The sequence below is a fragment of the Apus apus genome, chromosome 7 (genome assembly GCF_020740795.1).
Source record: "Apus apus isolate bApuApu2 chromosome 7, bApuApu2.pri.cur, whole genome shotgun sequence".
Taxonomy (NCBI): Eukaryota; Metazoa; Chordata; class Aves; order Apodiformes; family Apodidae; genus Apus; species Apus apus.
This window is the reverse complement of record NC_067288.1, coordinates 2,937,630-2,955,693: the sequence shown is the minus strand read 5'-3', so window position 1 is coordinate 2,955,693 and position 18,064 is coordinate 2,937,630. Positions and strand designations below refer to the sequence as shown.

General features: G+C 47.3%; 1 protein-coding gene across 1 annotated transcript in view; it reads left to right on the top strand.

Moving 5' to 3' along the window:
- The first annotated feature begins 4,975 nt into the window (after positions 1-4,975).
- COLGALT2 (collagen beta(1-O)galactosyltransferase 2) overlaps positions 4,976-18,064 on the top strand; it is a 45,492-nt gene continuing 32,403 nt past the window's right edge. The window contains exon 1 of the mRNA XM_051625561.1: positions 4,976-5,159. The gene's annotated coding sequence lies outside the window, so the exon portion shown is untranslated. The remainder of the gene's footprint in view (positions 5,160-18,064) is intronic.

The following is an 18,064-nucleotide window of genomic DNA, read 5'->3' as shown; positions in this document are numbered from 1 at the left end:
GAGGCCAGGGAGGGAGGTGTGGAGCTCCCAGGCCAGGGAGCTGTGAGGCCAGGGAGGGAGGTGTGGAGCTCCCAGGCCATGGAGATGTGGAGCTGTGAGGCCAGGGAGGTGTGAGGCCATGGAGATGTGGAGCTCTGAAGGTGTGGAGCTGTGAGGCCAGGGAGGTGTGGAGCTCCCAGGCCAGGGAGGTGTGAGGCCAGGGAGGTGTGGAGCACTTAACTCCAGATTCTAGACCTATAACTCTAGACCCTTAAGCCTACAGCCTAAACCCTAGACACTGGACCACAGACACTGGACGCTAGATCCTAGACCCTTGATCCCAGGCACTGAACTCCAGACCCTAGTCCTGTAACTCTAGACCCTTAAGCCTACAGCCTAAACACTGGACCCTAGACACCGTACCCCAGACCCCAGAGACTGGACCCTAGATACTAAACCCTAGTCCCTTGACCCTGGGCACTTAATTCCAGACCCTAGACCCGTAAGTCCAGACCCTTAATCCTACAGCCTAAACCCTAGACGCTGGAATCTAGACCCCAGACCCTTAACCCTGTATACTCAACCCTAGAGCCTTAACCCTAGGCCTTTTACTCTTGACGTTTTACTCTAAAAATGTAACCCTAGTCTCTAAATGGAGGTGTGGAGCTGCGAGGCCAGGGAGCTGTGGAGCACTTAACTCCAGACCCTAGACCTGTAACTCTAGACCTTTAAGCCTACAGCCTAAACACTGGACCCTAGACACCAGACACTGGACCCTAGTTACTAAACCCTAGTCCCTTGACCCTGGGCACTTAATTCCAGACCCTAGACCCGTAAGTCCAGACCCTTAATCCTACAGCCTAAACCCTAGATGCTGGAATCTAGACCCCAGACCCCTAGTCTCTAAATGGAGGTGTGGAGCTGTGAGGCCAGGGAGCTGTGGAGCTCCCAGGCCAGGGAGGTGTGGAGCTGTGAGAAGAGAAATTTCAGGGGAGCGAGGCAGGTTTATAACCCAGGCACCAACTTCAGCCTGTTCGGGTTCAGAATATTTACCGTGGGAGGCACGGGAGCACCTCAGAAATACTTCACATGATAGGTTTCTGCAGAGCATCTCCACGCTGAGTTCTTCTTCCTTGTCCCTTGAAGGTGCCCTAGACACCAAAGGATGGTCTGGAGCCACAGGGCTGTGCCAGCCTTGCCACAGGGACAGCAGAGCCACCAGCAAGGCCTCCTGGAGAAAGGTGGGACCGTGGGGGCCTGGGGTGGGTGAGCTGTGAGGGGATCAGGCATGTCCCCCATCACTGGAGGGCATCTGTGTGGCAGATGGAGCATTTTAATCTTGGGGGAAAGGGGGGGAGGTAATAACGGGGAGAATCGACTGCAGGTGAACATAACAATCCCAGCCTGAGTGAAAGTCCCTTTGGAAAGGTAGAGAAATGCCTGGAGGGAAGGTATGAAGGGAGAAGAGTTAAACAGAAGCAGAAGTGTATGTCATTAATGCTCGGTGCCCAAAGCTTTTAGAGACTGGCTGAGACATATGTAAAGTGTTGTTATTAAAAGCATCTTGGCCTGCTTTACTTGGAAATATCTCTGACTTCCAGTGTGAGCATGGTTTGCCTAGTGCAAAGTGTCCCAGGTTTGGCTTAACAGCTCCATCTGCACCCCTGTTGATGAATTTCAAACACTGACTTAAATGAAGTCAGGCCTGTCTCCTGCAGCATTTTGAATAGTTTCAGGCTGGTGTCTGTGCACAGAAAAAAAAAAGCTTTGTGCTGTTTTTAGCAGAGAGGCAGAGCACATTGTAACGTTAGAGGAGAGACTGCAAGTGTCTTGCTAGTATGTTGTGGTTGTTCTTGATTGGGCTGCATCTAGAAAAATCTGGCTGACATTTGAAGCTGCCAAACTGCTACACTGCTTAGAGGCAACACCAAGTATGATCTTGAGGCAATGAGACTGATGCAAGGCCTGATGGAAAATTAACAATGTTGTCTTTAACCTTTCCTATTATATAATAATCATTAAGTCTATGAGCAAAGCATCCATGTAAATTAATCTGTAAGTACTGAGTACATAAATTGGCATGTGGTTTGTAGCCATAGGAAGTCAGATTGGGGTCAGTCTTATTCAAGCAATTTTGAGGAGGCTGGCCTGTTTAAAAAGTATTGTTTTATCTAGCACTTTAATTCCCTGGGCACTAAATAAATTTAAAACACGTTTCAGGCATCTACTGTTCTCTGTCCCAGGTAAGGCCAGATTTTTTTTTGTGTACCAACAAGAGGCAACCAGCAGAGTGAGTTGTACAAATGAGGGGAAAATGGTTTTGAAGAGAAGTTTGTGGGATACTGCTGGAAGCCTCGTATTTGCTGTTCACTAAACACAAAGAAGTGAGTTGTCTGAAAAGAGCTGAAGTCACTGAAGATTCCACTGAAGACAGCAAGAGCTGTGCAAGCTAAAAAGCACACTTGCCCTTCTGCAAATATGCTGACTGTGGTGCCATGTAACTGGATTATATTATACATTGTAATGGACAAAGCTTACACATTGTACCTGGGACAAAGCCATGGCTTTGCAGGCTCTGCCTCCCAGGTCTTCCTTGGTTTCTAGGGGTAAATAATCCCTGCTTGCCCCTGGCCCTGCTCTAACTTGGCCATGCTGGCTCTAGGCTGTGGGGGAAAAGCTGACCCTGCATTCCCTCTCTTGTGCCAGGCATGTTGCACCTGCATCCCCAGAGGAGACATGGCAAAGAGGAGTTACAGGAGGTGCAGATTTCCCCTGAAGCTGCCACATAACCTCCTAAAAACAGGGTTGTAACTCAGCTTGAACATCCAGTGGATGAAAAAAGCCAGCTGCTGGCCCTCCATGTCAAGTTCAGCAGCATTAGTTCCCATCCTACAAATGCAAGTGGTCCTGTGGGTGACAGTGGCATTATGTGTGTGTGGATTCAGCTGGCTCCTGCAAAACCCTAATCACTTCATACAGACTACAAAGCTGCTCCTTCTCTTTGGTTAATGAATCCAAGCATAAAAGCAACATGTGGCAAACTAACCATGAAAGAAAAGCCTCATTAATCTATCATTCTAGGAGGACAATTATAAAGGTGTCGTGAAGGGCAAACAGGAGGAGTGTATTTTTATTAATTGTTCAGGGAGATGCTTAAAAATTGCAGAAGCTGCTCGAATTTCAGTGCAGATGATTCGACCTCTGGGGATTCTTTACTGAAGTTTACTGTTTTCCTAGGATGTTCCTCTGTGTTAGTTTTTGTGGAAGTAATCCAATCTGGAAATAGAGACAGTATAATTTGATGTGGGTAATAAGTTACATTATATAAACAGAGAACACTGCAGATATTAATATTATATGCTGCCTGAAAACAATTTACAACGGATAATTAATAAGCAATTGCTCGGTCAGTAAATGTTTCTTCCTATTTGAGCCTTGCAAGCACAGAGGCAACTGTGCTGCCTGTTGGATCTGTTCACACTGGAGGAACTGCCTGGTAAAAACCAGATATGCCATGATGGGGCCCTTAGAGTTAATTAGAGATTTCATCTTGAAAAGGGTTTAACACTCCCAAATCCGATTAACTTCTAAGAGAGCTGTGATTACTCTGCCCCTTTTAAGATCATGACCCAGCAGTTTTAATTGCTGTAACATGTTTTATTAATTCCATAGTTAAATTGTCATTGGTCCATTCATGGGAATGTTTCCGTGGTGGGCGAGTCAATGAAATACAGGGAATATCTCCACCTTCCAGCCCTGTTCAAGCTGGAGGCACTCTGCACATCCCTCCTGCAGCGTGGGATGGGTGCCGTGCCTGGGGTTGCTTCCCACTGGCATCCCAAGGATGTCTGCAAAATAGTTTCTTACGTAAAAGCGCAAAGTAACCTTCGTCGTGGGAAGGATGAGGGTGAGGTCTCCACACAGGCAGCCGTCTGAGAGACCTTTTGGGGTTAGCATCAGGCACTGGGAGGGCAGGCTGTGACAGGAATGGCCAAACGGCTCTTCCACCCCTAGACTTGGCTGACAAAATCATAGGATCGTTTTGGTTGGAAAAGACCTTTAAGATGATTGAGTCCAACCATTGACCCAGCAGTGCCAGGGCCACTGCTAACCCAGGTCCCTCAGCACCACATCTACAGGGCTTTGAAATCCCTCCAGGGATGGGGACTCCTCCACTGCCCTGGGCATCCTGTGCCAGGGCCTGACAAGCCTTTTGGTGAAGAAATTGTTCCTGATATCCAGTCTAAACCTCCCCTGGCACAACTTGAGGCTGTTTCCTCTTGTTCTATTGCTTGTTACTTGGGAGAAGAGACCAACCCCACCTTGCTCCAACCTCCTTTCAGGTAGCTGTAGAGTGAGGTCTCCCCTCACCTCCTTGTCTCCAGGCTGGGCACCCCCAGCTCCCTCAGCTGCTCCTGATCAGACTTGTGCTCCAGCCCCTTCTCCAGCTCCCTTGCCCTTCCCTGGAATCCCTCCAGCTCCTCCCATGTCCTTCTTGTCCTGAGGGACCCAGACCTGACCCCAGGATTGGAGATGCAGCCTCAGCAATGTGGAGCCCGGGGGACGCTCCCTGCCCCGGCGCTGCTGACCGCACCAGTGCTGGCACCGCTCAGGACGTTCCTAGGCGGGCCAACTTGTCCCGGGATAAGAACAGACCCCTCCCCCCGGCAGTGAGGAACCCCCTACCCGGGCCAGCCCGAGGCGGGGACCGCTCGCCTTCCCGCCCTGGCGAGCAGCCCGCTGAGGGCAGGGCCAGCCCGGAGGAGGTGCGGCGAGCTGTGCTGCCCACAAAGGCCGGCTTTGGGGGGCCTCCTCCTCCTCCCTGTCCCCTCCTCCTCCTCCTCCTCCTCCTCCTCCTGCCCGGCGCCGGGCGCGCTGCAGCGGCCGCCCCTCACAGCCTGCCCCTCACACATCATGGCTGCGAGCGGCGGGCCCCGCGCCCCCCGTCCCTTCCTCATCCTCCTCCTCCTCCTCTTCCTCCTGCTGGGCGGCTGCGGGGCCAGCCTGCCCCCGGAGCCCCCGCCACCGCCCAGCCCGGAGCCGCAGCCGCTGCCCGAGTCGGCTGTGCGGGAGCCCAGCGTGCTGCTGGCCATCCTCGCCCGCAACGCCGCGCACACGCTGCCGCACTTCCTGGGCTGCATCGAGAGGCTGCGCTACCCCAAGAGCAGGATCGCCCTCTGGTAAAGGGGAGATGAGGGGATCCCAGGGCGGTGGGGGGTGGGGGAGCGTGTCTGGAGCTGGGGAAGGAAGGGTCTCAGGAGGCACGGCTGAGGGAGCTGAGGTTGTTTAGTCTGGAGAGGAGGAGGCTGAGGAGCTCACTCGCTTGCTGCAGCTACCTGCAAGGAGGTGGGAGCGAGGTGGGGGTCGGCCTCCCAAAGAGCGAGCGGTAGGACAAGAGGAATCGGCCTCAAGTTGTGCCAGGGGAGGTTTAGACTGGACGTTAGGAACGATTTCTTCTCGCAGAGGGCTGTCAAGCAGATGAGCTCTCCGAGCGCGGCTGGCCCGCAGCCCTGGGGAACATTTCACCGCCTGAGCACGGATCCCAGTCCACAGACACGGAAAACTCGGGGCTTGCTAGGGAGAGCCGGGGTGGGAAATGCTGGGCTTTGTGCGGAGGGTTTGCCAGGGCTGGGGAGCTTGGGTAGGTGCTGGTGGGCATTGAAAAGGGGCATTGTTGCGAGGCCGTCGTCCGAGAGAGGGATTCAAAGATGTATTCAGAAATCGCAGCATGGGGGCGGCTGTGGCGATCGGATGTGCTCGGGGTGGAGGAATTAGACCAATGTGGGAACTGGTCAATCTGCCTTTTATTTGTAAGGGTTGGGGGGGAAGCCCTAATCTTCCCCTCTCAACCTCACGAACCTCTCAGCCCCCCTAAGTGTTGGGGGGAACAGGAGTTACGGGGAAGGATCCGAACCAGATTTGCTCTTTAAGCCTGGTAGTTGGGTAAAATAAGAAATGGTGCTACAGGGGCTGATCCAGTGTCTGCTCAAGGCAGCAGGGAGACTCCTGGTGACTTGAAAAGTCAATCAAGTTTTGCTTCAAGGCACATGGGGAGGACCCCTGCCCCAGTCACAGCTGTTACTGAAAACAGCTTTGGAAGTTTCTGTGTTCCTTGTTAACATGGCTGTTAGTTGTCTTCAGGTGCTTTACAGGTCTTTGCAGAAAGTCAGTCGTTGGTATAATCGGTGTGTGGCTTTTCCCCCTTCCCCCCTTTTTTTTTCCTTTTGAATTTAGGGTGCACAAAGGAGATAACCATACCAGCCCGAACGTGCTGTGCCACTCAGATGTGGCTGTGGAATTCCAAGTTGGTGTATGGCAGTGGGTGAATGCCAGGCTCATCTGTGTGTCGCTCCATGGCTTTGCTTTCATTTGTTTCAGCAGGAATTTTGCTGGTTTTAAGTTCGTTTTAGTAGATGTGTGTAAGGGCAGATATAAACAGATGCCACATCTGGACTGGGATTCAGCTGAGCTTGATGTTTCTAAAACATTGTGGGAGTTATAAGTGCAGACCTGATCACCTAAACAAGGTGGATGCTGAAATGCTTCTTGCTGTAGAAGTGCAGAATAACTCTGGGGACCTTTTTAAGTCCAGCAGAGCATTGGTTGGCTCTACAACTTCTTTAGTATATTGCTTGCTTTATCCTTACTGAAGATCACTGCAGTATTGTGTGACAGTATTTGGGGGGATGGTTCGCAACATAATGGTGTAAGAGAACTTAAAATATGCTAGGATTTTTATAAGAACATCACTCAATTTTATATAAGGTTGTGCACAGACACAAGGCTTGGTTAAACTGGAAAATCTGCTTTTGAAAATGTTAAGCTATGTAAACTCAGAATGACTAAAATGTCATGGGAACTGAAAAGAAAGCTCTGTAGCTTCTCCAAGTTGCCACAGAGAGCAAGCAGTATCTGTAGGGTGGCAGTGAGTCCTTGGAGAGGTTTAGTTCTTGTTCACTTCAGCTCCCCCAGAAGACTTGAGCTTTTTCAGCTCTGTGTATGTTCAGGACTTGAAATTCCCACCAAGAAGGGGCTCACAGACATCATCTATCAAATCTCTTCAGAAGAAATGAAACAATGGAATTAATTTGTGGAAGCACCTTGCATTTGAGACAGTATGTTTGAGAGTCCTTTCCACAGATAAATTCCAGGATTTACCTGTGTTCCTCTGCCCTTGCATGAGTTTGGTGTGAAAGGCAGTGAAGTGGTGGTTATCCAAGAGTTGCATTCCTTCATTGCCACTTATGTTATCCATCAAAACGTCTTGAGTAAGTTAGCATTTTAAAATGCCCAAATGTGAGAATGAAAATTAAAACCACGCATCATCTCATGAAGTCCCATGTATTCTCTCTGTGGCTTAAGGGCTTAAATACAACAGTGGATTCCTCTGACAGATCTCCAGGGTGGAAGTTTTATGAGTGGCAGGAAAGATGGGTTAAGAGAGGCAATGAAAGAATTTGAAGCAGACACTGAATTTTCTGTTGGTAGCCTGTATCAGTCTCTATCTTTGCTACCCTGATACTGAGCAAGAGATGTCTGCTGGATGGTCTTGTACTCCCTGCTTCCCTTTGGTCTTAATTCTGACTTCTTCAGCTTCTGTGGTGGTTGTGAGCAACCTCAGGAGGACTTGCTGGCTACATGTCCTAATGACTCGAGCAGGCTATTTGGTCTGAGGCCAGCTGACATGTTATGACCCATGTCCTCTCAGTTAAACACTTCCTTCTTTTCTTCCTTTCCCCTCCAGGAATCAGGAAGCTGCATTCAGACTGCCTCCTGGGGATGGTCCCTGGTCTATATGAACTCTGATCACCCTTCTTGTGGTGGGCTGACCTTGGCTGGACTCCTGGTGCCCACCAAAGCTTCTCTGTCATTACTCTTCAGCTGGATAGGGGGGAGACAATGCAATGAAAGGCTCGTGGGTCAAGATAAGGACAGGGAGATCACTCAGCCATTACTGCCATGGGCAAACCAGACTCCACTTGGGGAAATTAGTTTAACTTATTACAAATCATATCAGAGTAGGGTAATGAGAAATAAAACCGAATCTTAAAACACCTTCCCCCACACCTCCCTTCTTCCCAGGCTCAACTTCACTCCCAGTTTCTCTGCCTCCTCCGGTGCAGGGGGGCAGGGAATGGGGGTTGTGGTCAGTTCACATGTTGTCTCTGCTGCTCCTTCCTCCTCAGGGAGAGTACTCCTCACATTCTTCCCCTGCTCCAGTGTGGAGTCCCTCCTATGGGAGAAAGTCCTTCATTAACTTATCCTAAGTCAATCCTTCCCATGGGCTGCAGTTCTACTGAAGCTGCTCTAGCATGGGTCCATTTCCATGGGGTGCAGTCTTTCAGAACAGACTGCCCTCTGTGGGCTCACAAGTCCTGCCAGCAAACATGCTCCAGTGTGAGCTTCTCTCTCCACAAGGCTACAGGTTCTATCAGGAGCCTGCTCCAGTGTGGGCTTCCCAGGGGGGGTCACAGCCTCCTTTGGTGTACATCCACCTGCTCTAGTGTGGTGTTCTCCACGGGCTGCAGGTGGATATCTGCTCCACCATTAACCTCCACGGGCTGCAGGTGGATAGCTGCTCCACCATTAACCTCCACGGGCTGCAGGTGGATAGCTGCTCCACCATTAACCTCCACGGGCTGCAGGTGGATAGCTGCTCCACCATTAACCTCCACGGGCTGCAGGTGGATAGCTGCTCCACCATTAACCTCCACGGGCTGCAGGGGGACAGCCTGCCTTGCTGTGGTCTTCATCACAGGCTGCAAGAGCTCCTCTGCTCTGGTGCCCTGGCCCTTCTTAGCTTGCTGGGATAGACTTGGCCATAGCTGGTCTGTCTGTGAGCCTTTGGTGCTGGCCACAGAGGTCAGAAGAGCAAAGACTCCCCACCTTAGCAGCAGAACCCAGCTTCCCTCACTCCTGGTGCCTGTGTAGCTGTGGAAGGGCAATGCTGGAGATGACAGTTGTCCCTTCTTGCTAAGGAGAAAGGACTCCTGCCCTCATATGCCTGTGGAAAGCCTGGACAGCATTTGGCTCAAAAATATGTAACACAGAAGATGGTCTTCTTTAACTTGCATGCTGAAGACCCAGAAGTTACATAGTCAGCATGCTCCAGCCCTCTTTTGGGTGGTGTGGGGTTGTTTTTCTTGTCTTGAACAAGGAGTAAGTGTTGGTTTGTCAGACAGGTTCATCTTGGCTGTAGTACTAAAAGCGTGTGTATTCAGCACTCTCCTTACCCCTGAGTAGGTGACAGTATAGCAAAGAAAAGCTGTCTGTAATTTCATCTCTCAATACCTGCCAGTTCATAGCTGTGGGCCATCTGCTCTCCCAGCTTTTACTAACCTGGGAGTTAAGTGCCTGGATAAATAAGTGGGTGCCTGGAAGCAGTAACTGGGTTCTTTTGTGCTTGAAAATCTGTACCTGCTTTGCAGATTGGAGTATGCTTATATTTCAGAAACGATAACATGAACCATAGGTGAGGTTGGTGGAAAGCTGGGATAAATCCCAGATGGTATCAGTGGATATACTATGACACTGGCTCCAGTGAGGCTGTGGTTTCTACTCCAAAAAATTAGATGTAGCTGAAAATAGAAGCTGATGACACCAGTATAATAATTACTTCTATAATGATATATTACCTAGTCTAGAGCTAGCTGGTGATGCTCTAGCTGAGCACTCTCTTATTCTTCACCAGTTTACTTTTCAAATGTGAAGCTTTCTATGCAGGAGACAATTCCTGGTAACATGCAGGGATCATTTGAAACTCCCCTGGGTGTTATGACTCCCGGGAAGCGTTGGCTTTCAAATGCACTGTGTTTTCTGTCCTTGTTTCCATTTGTGCAAGAAGGTCACTTTAATCTTCATGGTCAGAATTAATCACATAGGAATGCTGGAGTTCCATTCTGCTGGCTCTGTCCCTGATGCTTCTCTCCACTGGTGTTTTGTGTCTGTTTCAAACTTGCTAACCTGTGGTGTGACTTCCATGTGACAACATTAAAGCTGAAAGTTTAGAAATTAAATTAACTTTTTGCTTGGCCTGTATGTTAAGCTGGTGGAATTTAGTTTGTTGTTCAGAGTTCTAATTTATTTATTACACAGCTTTAGTAACACTGTTGTAGACTAAGTAAACTAAGACTTGCACAGCCTTGGAACTCTGATTAAGGTGATGTTCCTGTAGTGCAAGGTGTTGCATAGAGGCTTTTTTTCCAAAGACCTTGCATTTAGATGGCTACATCAAAAGAAAATGCCTCCATTGTCTAGCTGGGGAAATTGGGGAGGAAAGTTTAAGTAACCTACCCAGGTTTCTTGAATGTATTAGGACCAGATACAGTATTAATGACTGACATCACAGAATGTTAGGAGTTGGAGGGGACCTCTGGAGATCATCGAGTCCAACCCCCCTGCCAGAACAGGGCCACCACAGGACATTTCTTGATTCTTCTTTCTTCCCACAGTCACTTTTACACTAAACTCCAGTACATTTATGTAAGAAATGGGAAACCAGGGAAGGCTAAAATAAACGATCCCATCCCAATATCCGCAACAACTCTTTTTGTCCTTTGGGTCTGTCTCCCTCATCTAAATCTTGGCAAACTTAAGCAGATGACATCATGAGAGTGTTCAGTAGAAACATTTGCAGGGAAGCCGAAAATTACTGCTGCTGCTTCACTGAGGTCTGCATGGCAAGGCTGGAACTGCACTTCAGTGAAAATCATTGCAGTTCTGCAGAGAAATGTTGAGAGGAAAATCAGCTGGTGTGATGGTGGTTTATTCTTCTTACTGTGCTCGCAAATTGCTGGTTTCTCATGCCTTTCTGATGTCATTAAGGAGCATCTTGTCCCACACTTTATGTTAGGGTCTGCTGGATCTTGGGATGTGAGTTTTGGGATCTTTCATAGAGTTAATAAAGAACCCTCCAGAAGTGAGGGGATTATACTGAAAAAAGGATTCTTTAAATGTATGGGAATTCTGTAAGAGTAGCAAATATCATAAATCCTAGAATAGTTTTTGTTGGAAAAGGCCTTTAAATCATCAAGTCCCACTGTTAACCCAGCACTGCCAAGGCCACCACTAAACCATGTCCCTCAGCACCACATCTACAGGGCTTTTAAATTCCTCCAGGGATGGTGACTCCACCCCTGCCCTAGGCAGCCTGGGCCAGGGCCTGACAACCCTCTGGGTGAAGAAATTGTTCCTGATACCCAGTCTAAACCTCCCCTGGCACAACTTGATGCCATTTCCTCTTGTTCTGTCATTTGTTACTTGAGTATAATACGTTGTGTGTACTTGATTTTTGGTCTGAATCCTGCATGCTTTGTCTCTTTGAAAAGTCAGCCATTTCCTTTGGCTGTTGTCTTTCAGCAGCCACGTTTTGAGACAGGTCTGCCCTGTCACCTGCTTGTCTGTCACTCGTGTAATTGTCTATCTGGTGCCTTCTAATGCAGGTGTTGTGTTTAGAGGCTGGATGCCAATAAAATTATGTGTTCACAACCAAAGAGTGGGACAGAGTTGAATATCAGAGGCTGTTGTTGTTTACTAAAAGCCTTTGGATGCTTTCAAAGGTCGCGGAGAAGCAGTTTCCAAGATTGTTTTAAAATATGTACAAAGTAGGGGTGAAAAGCCCTCAAGGAGTTCATTCCTGCCCAGAGCAGGATCTTCATCCCTGACTTGTCTGTTGCCTGGGGCTGGGATTTCTCGTGCTGTCAAGGCCACAGAGTGTCAAGGTTGTGGACTGTCATGTCTTCTGAAGCCTGTTGAAGTGTGGGAGAAGTGGGAGGCAGCTGTACGAGGGGGTCAAAGGACCAGCTGCACCATTGTAGGCTGGAAAGTGCTGGAGTTAACCAGTCCCTTAATAAATAAAAAGGCAATTTCACTTGTACCTTCCTGGCAGACAAGCTATTTCAGCTGCTTAAGTTCTGGTGAATCTGGAAGCAGGGACCAGTTAGGTCTGAAACAGGTGAAGTCTCTCCAGTTCCTGCTGCCATTCCCTTATTACAAGGACAAACACCTTTTCCCTTCTGAAGTGCTCTTCCAGCCAGAGTCTACCAAGATTAATACATGCCTATCCTAGAATGGTTAAGGTAGGAAGGCACCTCTGGAGATTGTCTAGTCCCAACCCTGGCTCGAAGCAGGCTCAGCTGGAGTAGGCTGCACAGTACCATTTCAGTTCAAGTTTTGAGTAACTCCAGGAAAGGAGACTCCACAATCTCTGGAGAATCTGTCCTAGTGAGATAGTCACTGGCAAGGAGTGTCTTGGAAATTCATATCAGCCAAGGGTGAGTCTAGCAGGGTGGCAGACCTTTGGGATGAAGCCAACCTGCATGAAGGCTGCTGTTGCAATTGCCTTTCTTTTCCATTTTTCATATTATTTCTGCTAAGTTAAGCAAACCTTCTTTTCAGAACACTGCCTGTTCACAGTCAGGCTCCTGAAGAAGAGACCCCAGGTGTCTGAGCACAGCAGGAGCACGGGGTTATTCCTGGGAGACAGGGCCTGGGCCTGCCTTAGGAGAGGAAAACAAGGAGTTTTTGCTTGAGGGACCAGGGCACGGATAGCAGGACAGCTGTGCCCACTGCCTGTCAGGATGTACACTCAACCACAGATAGAAGAGCATTTTTGCTCTTTTATGTAAAGTATCACAACATCCGCAGTTATTTATCAGAGTCCCCTGAGACTGAAAGTCTTCACGTCCTGGGGCAGGAGTCTCTCAGAATAAATCTGTGGCACACATGCTGGGCAGGACATTGGGAGCTGCCCGTGGTCAGTGCTTGCTGTCATTTTTTGGCCCTTGGGGACTCCCTGAAAGACCACATGGGCTACAGGGTAGAGAGAGGACAGAGATGTTGCGGGTTGCTGTCTGTCAGGACCTGGAATTTCCTTCCTGGGGGATGATGTCTCAGACTTAATATTATTTCAAGGTATTTATGTGCATCCCATTTCCTTTATTTTAATGGAGCATAGTGTACATTGATGGTGCTCATTGCCAAGGGTGGATTATAACTAAATGGGGTCCAAATGCATCAAAATTTCAGGCTAAAGGAGGACAGGAATAAATAATTTGTTACTGTTCTCTACAAGGTGAATTTCTTTGCCATCTTCTGCCAAAATGCCCAGCTGCTTCAGACAGGCATGTGGCACTGCTAGTAGGCTCATCAGTAAAGAAAAAGGGGCTTGCTTTATTTATTTATTAATGGAAAGACACAATTTGCTTCATTCAGTGCCTGAATCCAATTTTTAAGCATAAAAAATGAACTGGTTTTGGTTATGTGCATGCTTGTGTATCTGTCTGTCTCTTATGTCCTTGGACCAGAGTGTTTTTGTGACTGTAGAATGACTCCCCTTTCCTTCCTGGAAAGTTAACAGGGGACCTAATAAATATGTGTTGATTTTAAACTTTTTCTAGCTGACCCTGGAACTGGCAGATGCTTTCAAAAGGAATTGAGTCACCAGGGTTTTCTGAGAACCTCTTTGGTTTTGGTACTGTTAAATCCTCTCCTTGCCAGATGTGGCACTGCTAAATTAGTGGCTTAATGTTGTACCAGAGACTGAATAAGGAGTTTCACTGCAAAGGACTGAGCTGTGTTCATCCAATGTTTCTCATGGTTTTTTGGAAGAAGTGGTTGCTTATTTGAGATAGCTGGAAAATGAGACCTCCTTGTTCAGGAGTGAAGGTATTTTCTGCTTTCATTTTGACCAGGTATTTACATAGTCAATATGTCTTCCCAGCTTACATACCTAACATACAATTACACTATCAGGTGAAACAGCATGAAAGCTTTTAATGTTTTGGAACTGGAATAAGTTTTTTGCCAAAGTCTGTCCTTACTCCTTTTCCAGGGACTCTCAAAACACTGGCAGTGCTGGAGTTGCCAGCTTCAGTGTTATCCCTGATGCCCATGTGATTGTGATACATGGAAGTGAGCAGGTTTCTGGCTGCTTCCCTGTCATTCTGTCTGTATGCACTGATAGGAGTAACACACTGCTTCTAAAGATAAGCAGATCTTGATCTGGACCAGAAAATGCTTTAAGTTTGAGACTGTCCCCCCTGGGCCCTTGGGTTCATGAGGATCTGAATTCATGCTGAAGCAGAAGATGGTGAGAGCTGGAAGGCTTCAGTTCCAATTGGGATTGATTTTTTAATATTTTTTTTTAGATTTTTTTTTCCTGTTAGGAGGAAAAATACGATTTTTATTGATGCTGCCTTTCTTCCCTCTCCCAATGGGGTACTGGCTTCCCTTGGTTCTAAAAGGGTGATTTGCTTATTTTTGCTCTTTGATCCCTTTGCAGAGGAAAGGTTATGCATGGCTGCAGTCTGGTTTGAATTTTGCCCAGTGGCAAAAACTAGGCTGTGTCAACTGTGAAGTGTTAATTTATATCCTGAAGCTGATAGCAGGTGGTTATCTCTTCAAGCAGATCAGAATCTTGTTTTTTGCTCCTTGCCCCAAGCTGCTCTATAAATGGATGCTGCATTGTACCTTTGGGAGGAGAGCTGGGATTTAAGGCTCTAGTTTGGGTTATTTCCTCAGTATTTTCAGTCATTCTTGTCCTTTCAAAGTACTTAGAATAACTGGAGGAAAAGGCTGTTTTCCAGCATTCATGCTTTGAACAGTTAATTGTGCCATGGATGTTAAATGCTAAACTCTGCTGAATGTAAATGTTGGGGTTTTTCCCCCCCCTGTTTCTTAGTTTGAATCCATGAATTATTATTCCCCACAAGCTTCAGCCAAGTGAGCTTAAGCAAGTTCCTGTAATCAGACCAATGTGCACACCGTGTCATTAGACAGTCAAAAGCCATCTGGGCAGATAACTTAGGAAGAGGTTAACTAGGGTGTGTGAACTTTAGACAACCAGGAAAGGCTGAGAGAAACTTCTTCTGTTCCTGTAGTTTATGTCTAGGAGGCAAAGAGGAACATGGCCTGGACAGCTTTGCAAGCAAGACCTGTAATCCTCAGCACTTCCCAGTTGACGTGAGGATGCAGGAATCTTATGTCTTCCTTGCATTGGAAAAAACAAACTAATGTGTTTAAGTGTGATTAAAAGCTGGCTGGAGAGGAGCCACCTGGTGTAATGTTTGCTGCAGAGAGGGAGGCAGGTACATAGCCCTGACCTTGGCTGCTCTGCCACAGCAGCTAGCGAGCTGTTTTTTCCCTGATGCGTGCTGGAGTGTGGTCCTTGGCCGCTTCATCTCGCTGCCTGCCAGCAGGGAGGTGACTTTTTGGGGTAGTTAAGCCTCCCAGCTGTAGCTCTGTGTGAGAAGATAAATAAATGGTGCAACAGTGACACAGCCTACGGGGAAGAGTGATTGGAGGGCAGGCTGCTGTAACAAATTTGTGGTGTCCCAGGGTGCCTGTTTGCTGTGCTGTCTTAGGTGTGAAATCCCAGGAGCCTGAGATTTAGCTGCAGATTTGCTACTCTGGAGTTTTGATGCTGGGGTCCATAATGAAGCTATTAACTCCCTTTGAGCTTTAGTAAGGGTGTGTTTTTGCACTTGAAAATTCTTCTTAAATGAATACTGTCTGTTCTTCTAGTCTAACCAGAATTTTTGACACCATAACCCTAAAAGACAGTGACAAAAGGATTTAAAGCACTGCTGTGAAAAGCACAGCAGCTACATGTAGAAGTCACTCCACTAGAATAACAAGAATCCTGACAAAAAAGACCTATTGAAAGATGAGAAGTCAGAGTGAGAACAGTATAACTAGGGCTAAGGCTTGTTGGTTTTGTTTTTTTTTTAATTTTGGAAAACAGGAGAAGCCATGTTGTTGCTGATTTCTGCAAACCGAGGGGTAAAAAAGTTCTGGTATCTTCAGGAACTGATAAAACTGTGTTTTATTTCTCCTTAATTCTTGTCTAGAATTGGCTGGAATTGCAGGAAAAAGGATTGGGGAAAAAGGGGGTTGAAATGCCTGGTTTGTTAGTGGATGTATGGGGTTTCTGGTAATACTTTTACTAGAGTTAATTCCTGGAACTCTGCAGCTGCTGTAGTCTGGCCTGGTTCTGTCTTCAGTGCCTTCTGATGGAGGTGGGGTGTTGACAGAGGTGAATTCCTTCTGTTCTCTTTTGCTATATGGAATGTCTTGTGTTAGGATTGGGGAGTTTCCAGCTGCTGCAAACTGAGATAGGAGCAGGTTATTCAGGTCCTTGAGGTTTAGAAAGAGGCCTGTTGCTGATAGAAGCTGAGTGCTCTCGATGTGCGTGTGCCCTGTTCATACCTGGTTTAGGGGCAGGGACAGAGTGCAGAGGTTGCAGGCCCCCAGGTGTTCTCTAGAGCTGACAAAATGAGGAGGAGTCCAGGGGCTGCTATGGGCTTAGGTCTGATGTTCTCTTCACAAAGTAAAAGGCTTGAAATTTCCTCAAGCCTGCAGTAAAATGGGCAGTCCTGGTAACCACTGGGAATAGGCACCAGCAAACCAGTTTCTGTAACCAAGCAAGGAGCAACAGAGCAGTGGACCAGCACTGTGCTCATTCTTCCCAGTCGTTTGCCATTAGATTGACTTGACTCAGTTTCATAAATCAGTTTCTGGATGCTGCTGGTGCTTGCTGCAAATGATGCATGCTTCTTTGGTAGGAAGATCTGGATGGAGTTTCCATTTAGTTGTCTCTGAGATGACTGGCTCCAGGGGTCTGGATGAGCCTACCCGGACTCTTCTGAATAGGTTAGCAGAGAATAATAATTGCTTTTGGATCTTTTGCCTCTTCAAATATTATTTTCCTCTGTCTCTGGCTGTCAGAGGCTTTGGTTACACTCATATTTCAAAATACTAATCTGAAATAAGTTCAATGTGTGTGACTGGAATATGGAAATATCAGTGCTGCTAAATAACTTCTCTTAATTTATGACTTTTTAAATGTCTTTTTTTTTTTTACTTAAAGCAGGATTTAAATGCAAATTATCATTGTTAAGCCATGGAGTGGTCTTGTAGTACGTGTTTCATCCCTTTCAGCACATGCTCACTTCCCCCCCTCACCCTTTATTTCTCACACAAACAAGTTAGTTGTTGCTTCCACAAAAAGTCTTGTCAATGAGTTGTTATTTCAGACTAGTGAGCTCATAGCTGTCTGCTGGCAGAACTCTGCTCTGACTTCATACAAGCTGAGGCTCTTGCCAGGATTTTTTTCCTAATACCTGAGCCTTGAAGGAAGCTCTGTTTTACAGAACAAGAATTTAGCTGCTATCAGTGGTGTTTCCAGCAGCTTGGACTACAAACATCACATCTGTCTTTTTGGACCAACCTGCCTTTATATACGTGGTGCAAATTTTAAGAAGGGAGGAGGAATAAGTGTCCAGTGCTAGACTGGGGCTGGGGAAAGCAGCAATTCCTTTTCTAGGCTCAACAGATTGCAAAGCCAGTGCAAGGGTGTTAGTTGATCCTGCTACCTGCAGAGAGCTTCAGTCACCTTCAGGTTTGCTATATTGTGTGCTGCAAGGTGCCTGGTTTGTTCCTGCACTCTGGTTGCAGACTGTGTCCTTACCTGAATGCAGACTGCCCAGCTGCTGTGGAGCAGGTGGGTTTAAATCACAAATTCACAGAAATTCAGTGTACCACAGAGGAGACTTGCTGAGGAGAGATGTAGTTTAAGCCTAATTTGTTTTTTCCTTCTCCAATAGGGTGAGATGTCTAAGGGAAAGCAGTTGCATATTGCATTTAACAGCAGTAGCTGCTCACCTGACAAACTCTACCAGCTCCTGTTGCTGCTGCAGAATGTGTGGCCAAGTTGGTTCCTCCACATACACTTTTGGGACAGCCCACAGATAAAAAAAACATCTGGTTATAACAGTTTGGGGCACATATCTGGACCAAAACACCAGCCTTTTCTGCTCTGGAGGATATAATTCTTCCAGATCTGCTGAACCAACGCAGGTATATTTCTTCCAGGTCTCCTGAACTGGCAGCACAGATGTAAGCCATGCTAACTCTGGCATGGAAGCTACAAATATTCTTGGAAGAAACCAAAGAAACTGAGATTTCAGCTTGTCAGATCTCAAATCAGGTTATGTGATCTGAATAGGTTAATGAAACACCTGAAAACCTAGGTCTTAGAGGGCAGATGTAGTTTATGCTGAGATGGGCTGGTAAGGTGTCTGCTGTC